This window comes from Chiroxiphia lanceolata, chromosome Z (genome assembly GCF_009829145.1).
Source record: "Chiroxiphia lanceolata isolate bChiLan1 chromosome Z, bChiLan1.pri, whole genome shotgun sequence".
In the NCBI taxonomy this organism is placed as follows: domain Eukaryota; kingdom Metazoa; phylum Chordata; class Aves; order Passeriformes; family Pipridae; genus Chiroxiphia; species Chiroxiphia lanceolata.
The window spans coordinates 53,072,307-53,084,477 of NC_045671.1; positions in this window are offsets into that span (position 1 = coordinate 53,072,307).

Here is a 12,171-nt window from a genome sequence, read left to right on the forward strand (position 1 = left end):
TCTTGTTGTTTTGGAGGGTGTGAGGAGCACCTCCCTACCCTCCTCCTCATACAGGGCGAGGGCAGGGAGGTCCTGCCAGGAGATACTGTGAGAACTTAGTAGGATAAAGTTTGCTGGCATGGCCTGAACACCCTCTCTCTCGTTCTGGTGGGTGGTGCAAGGGCAGGAGTGCAGTCAGGCTTCTCTCTCCTGTCATAGGTTTTCTTTTTGGTTCCGGCCATTCGCCCCAGATTCCGCCTCCTCGCTGCCAGAGCTGCTCCCACCCCCTGCCACTTCCCCACTGATTGGAGCCATGCTGTTTCCCTGCTGTTCACAGCCATTGCTGCAGCTGCTGCCGCCCCATTCCAGCTTCCCACTGATTGGAGACGTGCCTTTTTCCTGCTGCCTGGAGCCACTGCTTCCATGTTGCTGCTGTTGCTATGGGCAGCCCCATTGCCACTGCTGCCACCAGTGCCTCTGCCTGGAGCCACCACTTCCACATCGCTGTTGTTGCTTCCACCAGTGCTGCTGCTACTGCTGCTGCCGGCGCCTCTGCTTGGAGCCACTGCTTCCATGTCACTGTTGTTGCTGCTGCCAGCACTGCCACTGCAGCCACACTGGAGGAACTCAGGAGTCCCCTTGGTGAACTTTTCACACATTGCCCGCTTGCGCAGCCACAACTCTGCTCCAGCTACATTGTGATCGTGTGACTGGGTTGGGACAGTGCCACCATCTCGGTGGTACAGAACTGGATGGTTTTAGGTGACATTTTCTCCGCTATTGTTTGTGCAGTAGTTTGGACTTGGCTCCCTGCCAAGAGCCCAAGACCGCAGCAAGAGGCTTCCCTCCCCCCTTTCTATGAACACAGGGGAAGGAAAGGGAAGAAGAAAGAAAAAAAAACAAAACCAAAAGACCAAAATAACAGAATCAAAGCAGTGTATATATATATATATATATATTTACACTTATATACGATTACAAAAAAACTATACACATGTAAGAAAGAGAACACCAACACCCCAGAAAAAAAAAACAAAAAAAACCCCCAGATATACACAGCCAAGAAAGAACTAGCAAACAAAAATCTTAACACTTTCCTTAAGAACGCAAAGTCCACACCACCAGATCCCTCCTCTCGAATTGGGAAGAAGTAACAGGGAGGCTGCCTGCCTTCTCCTACTCTGCCAGAAGAGATCTAACCTTCCGACTTCCTTCCCCCTTCTATTTATATTTCTGTTTACGTAAAAAATAGAATGGAATATTGGGATATGGATACTTCCTTAGTTTCAACCTGGCTGCCAGGAAGAGGTGTAAACCAAACCACTACAGTTTGGTTTTTCTTTGTTCGGTTTTGTTCTCTGTTTTTAGTAAAACTGATATTAATTTTCCATACTTCACTCAAACACCTCATAATTTCAAAATTTTTGTAATTTGGGGGGGAAGTGTTTTATATTCCATTAGAGGTCCTACACCCTGGGACATAACTGTCAGTAAACCACGAGAATAATTTGGTGTTTCCCAACGTAGGGCATTCAGAGAAAACATGGAAAAAGAATAACAGTTTTGAATAATCCATCTGTGCATTGGATATAGAACCCCTCAGCCATCACGTTGTTCAATTTATTCCTGTTTATTTGGCATGTATTCCTGGATATGTATTTTCCATTCATAGGTGTTTATGTCAAAACAGGTTCTAAAACCAAGGTAGCTGTAGCTGTTTTTCAGTTTGTAACTTAGATTCATGGGGTTGTAAATTCTATGTCTATAAGTCTCCTCTGGAATGTGTTTTCAGGGTTGTGTTCCTACCCTAACCTAAGCTGTTATCCCTGGAATTTTAGTGATAATGGCACCCAATCTGGGGGAGAAATGCAGGGGAGCATTTGTCCCCCAGTCCTTCACCTACTTCTCCTTCAGGTTTGCTACAACAGTTTTTGAAGAGTTTAAATTCCCTCTGGATGTTCGAGATGTTTGGCAGTTTGCATATTTTGCTCTATCTTATATATGAAGGTAGGACTAAGAGCTGTCTGGAATGTGTCCAGGAGTTTTGATTGGCATGGATTGTGGGTATTGGCATGGGTAAGTTCTTGGAGATCGTTACTGCTCCAGTGACCTGGAAGTTCACCCTTGAAGAACTGCAGGACCCTGTCAAGATGTTGAGATCAGTGAGGGGAAAGTGCCATGGTAGAGCTATGGAGCAGCAGCTTGTGGTTGCACGTGGAGCCCTGGCTACCAAAATGTCTCAGTTTAATGAGACTGAAGTGTTTTGCTAAGTAGGATGAGTTATGAGGAAGATCAAACTCCTCCCTCTAAGCAATTGTAAATCCAAAATTAAGAGGCTCCAATTGAGGAAGTATGGAAAAAGGAAAAATAACAACTCTTTATTAAAGGATGTAGATGTATCGGCAGAACAACAGAAGAACACAAAACCAACCAAACAATAATCCTGTACCCAAAAATCCCCTTCAAAAAGGAAAACAGTTCAGTACCTTTTGCCTCAGGATGTGGGTATTAACTAGGGAGTCAGAACCCCTCCATCTCCAAACACGGCTTTTAAGAAGCATAAGAGAGAGGTTTGCTCACAGAGACAATCTGCAGGGGAAGCATCTTTGTGCCTGGGAGACTATGGAAGATGGGATCCAATGTCTGAGAGAAATGGCACTGTTAGAGATACTTTTCACAAGGGACAAGCAATCCAGTAGTGACCCTGATAAGGTCAAGTGTACATCACAGATGTGGTGGAACCTCGATGTGCAGGGCCACCATATATATTGATTTCCTGGTGACAATGCACTGAAACAAAAACAAAGAAACAGTGGGCTCTATGATGAGTACACTCAGGACATATAATGAGATTGTCCATGCCCCACTATGGGCCCATATCTCTTCTGCCGAGAAATTAGTTGTGGACCTCTGGGCAACTATGACCACAAAAAACTCAAGAGAGGAGTTTAAAGAGAGCATTGTCCATGTCTCACCAGTGCAAAATGGAGCCCTGCTATCCAGAACAGGTATCCCCTGGCTAGAGAGAAAGGTACACTACATAGGGCAACCTGTGGTTTATCCCACAAACATGGGGAAGACATGAGTAAATGAGAGAGAAAACCCACCCATGCTTTATCAGTACGGGCACAGGAGTTAAAAGGAAAAATGACCAGAGGCAATTCCATGAGGATGGATGTAGCCCCAGTCTTCCATGGGCAAGCCCCTAGACAGAACCAGAGGGACTTATCTTCTCTGTTTGACTGAATAAAAGTTAGTGGTGGTTTGAAGGTTTGTTTTGCTTCAAAACAAAGAAAAAGAGTCTGGAAATAAGGAGAAAAACTCTGGGAGCAGGACAAAAAACCCACATCAGTATAATTTCCCAACAGAAGCTAATACAGTTCTTCAGCAGGGAGACCAAAAAAAGTGTTCACAATACAACTGCAATAGAAACCTCAATTTCTACAGTACATTTGTTTCTGTAAAGTAGTCCATTGCCCAGAGAAAAAGATTCAAGTGGACTCAGATAACTGTCCTCTAATAATCCATATTGCAAGTCCCTTGTGCTTCTTGCTCTATGGAAAGGCAGGTTTCTCAAGCCATGAATTGCAGGTGGCCTTTCTGAGATGCCAAGCCTGCACAGCATGACAGCTGAATGCAAAACAATGCAGTTAGTAGGGAATGTTGCTTCAGCAATTAATCATGTTGTTCCTGCAGGTAAAAATTTTGGGACTTTTAAACCTTCTCCAGTGAGTAAAAAGTGACAGAAATCACACACATCTTGTAAAAGTGAACAAAGGTTGCAGATGACCTTTCTGCATTTTGTTTGTGGTCAGACTCTTTGGAGTTAAACTGCATGGGAAAGACTCACAGCATTACACTCTGCTTTCAGGCCAGGTCTGTGTTTGTCACATTTCCAACAAGCAGCAGGAAACTAGCAGCACTGAAATCTCAACAACACGCAGCCTTTTCTGAGCTCCTCTGGATCCATATTTTAGTCCTGCTTTATGTTTGGTCCATTAGCAGAGGCTCTGCCCTCACTGTAGGCCTGAAGTCCATTTGTGCAAAACAGCAAAACATTTGGGGCGGAGAGCAGCATCCCAAAATGCCCATCTCTAGATCCTTCTAGGCTTACTGTTTTTTGTCCATGTACTTGGCTGCCAGTGAAGCAGGTAAGGTTTGGTGTATCTATCCCCCACTGAGAACCCTGGATGCTGCAGTTCGCAGTATACTGAAGAACATAAAAAAGGTGAAATACAAGGTTATTGATGAATGTGTTTCTAAAAGCACACAGCCTGGAAAAAAAGCCAGAGTCTAACCATGGAAGAGAGAAAAGGACAGAAGTATCACTGCATATTTCCTATCTATCTATCTATCTATCTATCTATCTATCTATCTATCTATCTATCATTTCACATGGCAGTATGGCACAAACAAATGTTTTATCTAAGCACTGATTTGTACAATTAAAGCATAAGGGTTTCAGGGCCTAATTATAAATTCAGATCATACATGAATATATATTTCAATATATTACTATTGAGTGACTTCCCAGCATAAAGGATTTATCTCAATATGTCAGTCCATACTGCAACCAAACTCAAAATGATTCATCTTTCTCCTCAGAACACTAAATTTAAAAGTTATTTAATGGAGAGCTGTTCAGTTAAATGAGCTGAGAAGGAAAGGTAAATTTCTAGACATCCAGGATGATATTCAGCTGGGCTACAGGATTAGGGCTGTACTTCCTGGAAAGGTGCCTTTTTGCAGTATTAAAACAGTTTTCATGAGCTTTATGTCCGTAAACTTAAAAAAAAGTTGAAAGGTATAAAAAAAAAGTTGGGGAGAGAGAAGAACGTATCTGTGTTTTCCTAAGGTTAGGAAGACACTCTAAATTAATGCAATTGCCCACTCAGCACTGTGATACCATTCTGAGAGAAGCTCAAGGTGGAGTATTAATCAAATCCAGCAATTCTCAGGACATAACGCATAAACAAATCAATCAATAAAATTCTCAGAAGGAAGCTTTTTTCTCATCAAGCTTTTATATAAAAGGAAATATAAGCAGCATATGAAATCCTTTCTGTCTGAAGCAGTGGAATGTTCTACCTTCAAATTCATTGAATCTCATTCCATTCTGCCTTCAGCATAAGCCAACATAATAAATTACAGTTGGAGAACCTTTACAGCAAGAGCAGCTGAAGGTATGACTTCTCAAGCAGTGAAACAATAAAAAATTCTCAATTCCCCAACTCAGTGATGCTTATGTGCCTTTGTACATTACTTTGCTGAGCTCTACAACAGTATAAAACAGTATAGATAAAGGGTTGCTTCAATTTGTGTGAATTCACAAGTTTTTTCAGTGCTACAGCAGACTTGTTACATGGTGCCAATTTGGAAGGGACATTGTTAAAATATGAGAGCAAGATTTTTACCTCATGTTGTTGAATTTTACAGAAACTTAAGTTTAAACTCATGTTCCCTGAGCACTTTTAATGAAGTAGGTGGTAGAGATTTGTGGTTTTGTTTTTTTTCCTACAGGGCCTGTAATACAATTTTAGGGTGTGTAATTATCTTATTCAAGGAGTTCATCCCTGTTCACAATAAAAGTAAGTTCATGATCTTCTGAAGTGAAAAAACATGTATTACTACATTTTTTCCTAATACAGAATATTCACAGTTAACAGTTACTTAATTGGTTTCTCTGGCCTGTTATCATTTGTCTGTTCTTCAAGATGTTAGAAAGTATTTAAGGCTTAGTGTTAACAAAGTATAGGCTCACACAGAAGGATTCACAGGGGCAAGCAGTTGCTTACCATGCTGCCATCAGGCTGGTGATGACACTAGAGTGGGAGGCTGAAGCCAGGCAAGGTCTAGAAAGCAAATATAATATAGCAATATGAGAAGTAGAGAGTTAAATTAAAAATATAGATTTTAAGCAAAGGCACAGAAAACTTAGTCTTAGAAACAGCGGAGGCAATAATTCATTAAGGTATGCAGAACACACTGACATGAAGGAACAGAAGTATATGTGCTCAAGAAAACAAGGACTGATAAGGAGGGAAAGTGAGTAAAAACATAGGTACACCTTGCCAAAATACCAGGAACTTCTGCCAGATACACTAGAAAGGGAGCCAAAGCAGGAAAGTTCACAAAGTTCATGAAGAGGATGGAGGCTGGGCCAGGGGCTCATAAGGATGAAGAACAGGAAGGACCCTCCTAGATTCTCCTCAAATTAAAGACCACACCTCTAACTCTGCATAAACTCCACCTGTTATGAATATTAAAAATGTATGTTGCAATATCATGAATATTCATATTGTATTATGCAATTGCTTAGCAAAAATTGTATAAAAAGTTCAGCTGTGAGTTGCTAGGATGAAGCAGCTTTATCCAGGATGACCTGGCTGCTTCCCAGCGCTGTAATTAATAAAAGATACCTCCTGCTTAAAGGCTGAAAACTTTGAGCAGTTTCTCCATTCGTGCCTTCTTGGGGGCATAAAATTGGCATCAAGGCACACCCATAAAGAACATATGCCAAGGATACAAATGATAGGCTGCAAGAATTTTTTCAAGTTTTTAATAGCAGCAAGCTAAAAAAAGTTAAACTACTCTTGAGAGATACAAATCTTGGTTTTGCATCATTCCCTTTTGATGCCTCAGAGTTTTTTGGATTTTTTAACTTTTGTAGATTTTAGAAGTAGTTCTGTAGTAAATGTAGATTTAAATGCAGCTGTATTATATCCCTTACCCTTTAATATAATAGTTAATATATACCCAACCCTATTACCCCATTTCATATCAATCCCTCTAAATTCCATTAGTGTGTTTAGTCTTCTTTTCAAAGTAGAATTGAAGAAAAAACACCTCTGTTTAAGAACATCGCACCCTAAGCCTGGACCAGAAGACAGCACACAGACACAGCAACCTTTAAGCCTAGAACTTTGGAGGAGCTCCAAGGACTGTTATGTGCTGGGAAGAAGATGAAGATGAGGAAGAAGGGGTCCCAAAGATCCCAAATCCAATTTCTGGAGGGGCGTATCACGGGGTAGAACTGACCAGGACCAGGGAGTGGATAGATCTGGGATTGGATGGACCTTATTATAAAATCATAGAACCACTGTCTGGGGCATGTGTGTTGCGTGTTTTCCCCTGGGCCTGAGGCCTGATTAAAGGACCAGCTCTTTTGATCTTATCTTATATGCTAAAGTGGCCTGGAGTCTTTTTCTCCATGATCTTTTTAGGCATCATTTTTTTTAATATTTGCAGTAACTGACAGTTCAAGACTGTATGACACCAGGCTGTAAAGGGAAACACAACTGATCTAAATTTACAGTAAATAATCTTTTTAAGGAAGGTGGGAGAATGAAAGTGATCAGGAGTGAAGGGAGTGAGTGACAAGAGATAAGAAGGGATTCTTGACAGTCAGAGATTTCTACTCACTTCTGCAGAGTAGAAGCCCTAGTCTATTGAGCTTACTTTTCCTGTTAAAATGACAGTGTGTGGCTGTTTACCTTGGCTGAAAGCCAGGTGTCCACCAAGCCTGCGCTGTCCCCCCAAGGGGAGACAAAAAAAAAAGTGAAAAACCCGGGCTTACCAAGGAATAAAGTTTATATTTACATGGAGGAAAAAAAGAAGAGACTAATAATGCTACAAACACTGGCAAAGGAAACTAACAGTAAAAAATTCTACCTCCCCCACAGAATGGCATCTCGGACAGATGTAGCTGCCTACAGGGCCATCCTGGAAGAAAGAAGAAGGGCCAAGCTAATTCTCCCTTCCCTCTTATACCAGACTGATGTAACATGGTATGGAATATCTTGTTCCTCCCGGAAAGAGGAACTGTTATTTTACTACACAAGCACATTACAATCTCCACCCCTTATTCCATACCATTTTATGCCATGCCCATATCCCCATTATTCGCCTATATCCCACGCTTGTACAGGTCTTGTCTACTATGGTGGTCTCATCATTGAGCACCAGCATCAGCTTAGTTCGGATCGTCCTCGTCTGGTGACTTTTCCTGCAACATACAACTCAGAATACAAATTAATTTTTTCCCAAGGTTAAATCTCCTTGAGGCACACACTGAGTTTCCCCATTTTCTGTCATTATCCACCAAGTGTATCCAGGTCCTCGAGCAAAGACAATCCCACAAATGGGTTTGCCTTTGCTTGAGGGAGGGTTAACCCAAACTGCTTTACCTAACATACCTCTCAAGTGAATTACTCGGATTTTGTCTCCATCCACAGTGTGGAAGGGGCTCTGTTCGGACAGGGCCTGCTTGATTGACGGAGCCTCTAGTGTTGACTAGCCAAGTAGCCTTTGCTACATGCTGATCCCAATTTTTTGAAAGTCCCCCCACCCAATGCCTTCAAAGTAGTTTTCAGCAGGCCGTAAGCCCACGGGTCGCCCGCGTGGGGTCCCCCCCTGCTGGAGGCCCACGGGTCACCTACGCAGGGTGTCCCCCCGCCGGAAGCCGCGGGTTGCCCACACGGGGTCCCCCCCTTGGGCCCGTGGGCCGCCCCTGGGCCCCCCCCGTCAGACCCGTGCAGCCTGGGGCCACCCCTGGGCCTGCGTGGGGCCGCCGCACCCCCCCCCCCCATCCTCCCCCACAGTGGGGGAAAGGAGAGAGGGGAGCTTCGCCAGCATGGCTTTGTGCCCTTGTGAGAATGGAGAGTGGAAGCCTCAGAGCACACAGAGGTTTGCCGGTCTGGTTTGGGGGGGGGGGGGGGGAAGGGGAAGGGTACTGGGCAGGCTGTGGGGGTCCTCAGACTAGAGGGTGGGCAGGTACACGATGCGTGGGAAGATACGATGTAAAACAGTGCGGGGAGGATAAGGTCAGAGTGGATAATGGTTTTCTCAGGGGGTTGGGGGTCTTGGCCGGGCTGGGGCCTGGAGAGGTACTTGAGCCCTAGGTGGGTACGGGGGCTGGAAGGTTTTTGTTCGTTTGTTTGTTTTTGGCTCACCTGCGGCTACTGCCCAGGTTCGATATGTTCTGGATATATTCGTTACATCCTGAAAGGGTGGTCAGGACAAAGGGTTGACCCTGGTTGTTTCCCTGGGATTGAATATAGACAGGTGGCAGAAAAGTAGAAAGTGTAAGACTTGCCCTAATCATTTTAATAGTAGTATTGTAGCCTGTGTACCCCATGTGGTTGCGAGCTATGCTGGTGATGGTACATGCCTTCGGTAGGGTCGCCCATGCCAGACAGGTCAAAACCGCAGGGTCAGATACAATACATCCTTGGGCAGGATGAGCTTGTTAGCCTTCTGGCAGTCATCCTAGGAAAAGGAAAACTCTAATCCTAAACCTGGGCAGATGGACCTCACTTAGCCCTGTAAGGCCATCCATCTAAGAGAAGGTCACACTAATTAAACCTATGTCCTGCGGACCTCACTGCCACCATCCAAGCTTGCTCGGCCCTAAACCTTAAGATTAAAGGGTGGGTTCAGTTCTGCGCATACTGCATCTCACCTAAAAAATCCATTGTGCAGGCTTGAAGACTTTACCCACATGCAAAAAGCCCTGCAGCGACGGGCAGTGGTCGAAACAGCAGGTGAAAGGTGCACTGGAAGCCACAGACCCAACCCTGCATGCAGGTGGTTCAGGATATTGGTCATTTGAGACTGACTGGAGATGACAGTCTCTTGGGGCAGCACCCTGAACGACCAAGCAGCCTTTTCAAGGACAGCACTGCTTGCTCCACTCGGAGAGGGGCCTAGAAAAGGTGGCCTAAACACAGCTCATCTCCACCTTCACCCGTTTGGTTAACCGTGGCCAACGGGCATCTTCTTCCAATGCGGTTGCACAAAGATCAAAAGACAAAGGCATGCACCTGGCTCCAAAGGTGTACCTAAATTAACTCTAGCATGTTGGAATATCAGAACCATGCTCGATTCTGCGGATAGCGGACATCTTGAGTGTTGTTCTGCCCTAATCGCCCACGAACTGGCTCGTCTTAACATCGACATTGCTGCTCTCAGTGAAGTTCCCCTTCACGAGGACATAGTGCCGGTTACACACTCTTTTGGTCAGGTAAGTCCAGAACCAAAAAGCGTATCTCAGGAGTTGGCTTCATGATCAAAAACTCTATTGTTCCAAAACTTGAAAATCTGCCGACAGGTCCCTCTGACCGCATTATCTCCCTACGCCTTCCACTCCACAACAAGCAACACGTTGTCCTCTTTAGTATATATGCCCCAACTCTCCAAGCTGACCCTGCCAAAAAAGATAAATTTTACACTGACCTGCGCCGCCTTACCCAAAAGGTGCCTGCAGAGGATAAGATCATTATCCTTGGTGATTTCAACACCAGAGTAGGTAAGAATTTGGAAGCCTGGAAAGGAATATTAGGCAAGCATGGTGTTGGAAACTGCAACAATAATGGTTGACTTCTGCTAGAACTCTGTGCAGAGCAACAGCTCACCATCACTAATACTATCTTTCAGCAGAAAGATAGTCTGAAGACTGTGGGAACCCAAACCCAGCTTTCAGCAAAGGAAAACAGGGGCTGACAAAAACCTTGTGATCTGAAGGAGCTGGACCCTTCTCACAAGACCTGTTAAAGTTCTACCTTATGGATCAAGCCTGGCTCCAGCAGAAATCAGAAAAGACTTTTGAGATGATTGTATCAAACCATGTCTAAACCCCTGTAATTCCTCTATCCCCCATGTAATCCTACTAGAAGAAAAATTAACTATTTAGAAATTGCAGTAAAAACTTGTGTAATTCCATAATTAACATAACTCATCCTCTTCATTAACATGTCCAACCTCAGATACCTTTAAAATAGTGTTCTCGTGTTCAATAAACTATTCCAGTTCCCCCATACTGGGATCGTGTTTAGCTTTTATTTTTCAGACCGCCACTAATGTCGCCACAACCGTGGGGCTGAGAACCTTCTAACATTTAGAAGATTCCTCGGCCATCGGCTGGCTGGACCAAGGGAAGCAGCACTCCTTGTGTTTCGGTGGTGTGTGCGTAGTCAGAACTGAGAGAAAGCGGAAGACGTGCACGGAAACTTGTCCTCAGCAGGCGGGAACTGCTGAGCGAGCTGACTACGAACTCCAGATTGGGTAATTATTTTAAAGACTTTGTAACGATAAGTAGGGTACAATGGGGACTCAAACATCTTCTGAACAAAACCACATTTATTTAATTTTAAAACGCTAGTTTAAGCAGCACAGCGCGAAAACTGACGAACAGCCCTTGCAGAACCTGTTGCTGTGGGCCCAGCGTCACACGTCAGAACTGAACGTTACCAACCTTCTTGATACGCGCTTGAGGGACTCGGCAACCGCCCGAAAAAACCTCAGCAGCTGCTGCCCGGGACGGGCCCCAGCCGCCGAGCGGAGCGCACAAGCACATTGCAGCCCGACACACGCTGCCCGGAGAGAGCCGTGTGAGACAGAACCATGGCCACCGCCGCTGCAGCCACCCCGTGCAGGGTCGGGGTGTGAGCCAATGCCAGCAAACTGCCGCACTGCCTCGGCAAGTCCCTGTGTCACCGCCCGCTACCGCTCTCAGCAGCAGCAGCCAAGCCACGACCAGAGGCGCGAGGTCAATACCCCGGAGCAGGTCCCTGAAGAAGGGCCACCACCTCCGGCGCCCCAGCAAACGAGATCGAGAGACCCGTGCCGGAGGAAGCAGCAGTGGGACCCGAGCGGGAACCACTCAGAAGGCAGGAGGAACCCGGAACCCGGAAACGAAAGAGGCACCGGGAAAGACAAACACAAACAGCGCACGAGGTATGCAAAAACCGGGGCTGTGGAGCGTGGGCGGCGGAGAGGATCCCACAGAGTCCCTGAGAGGCTCCGGGAAAGGTCCGAGGGAGGAAACAGCCTGAGCGGGACCGTCAGCGAAGGAGGGAGCGAGCGGAAGCCCAGGAGAACAGCACGAGAGAAACCCAGGAACAGTGACCCCGGAGACAAACAGAGTGGGGCAGACACAAAGCTGCCGACTTCAGCAGTAATCAGAGCAGCAAAAACCCCCTTCCTTGATTTTTTTCCCTTTTTCTTTACAGCCTGAACTATGAACTGATCTTTTTTGCAAACCCTTTTTGCTTATTAACCTGTTTCAGTTTCACAGTATAAGGCGAACAAAACGCTACCAATAGAGAGATTGTCCCCCCACCCCCCCAAACAAACAAACAAAAAAAAAAAAGAGAAAAAAAAACAGGGGGGAAGGCGGGGAAAGCAAAGAACCCT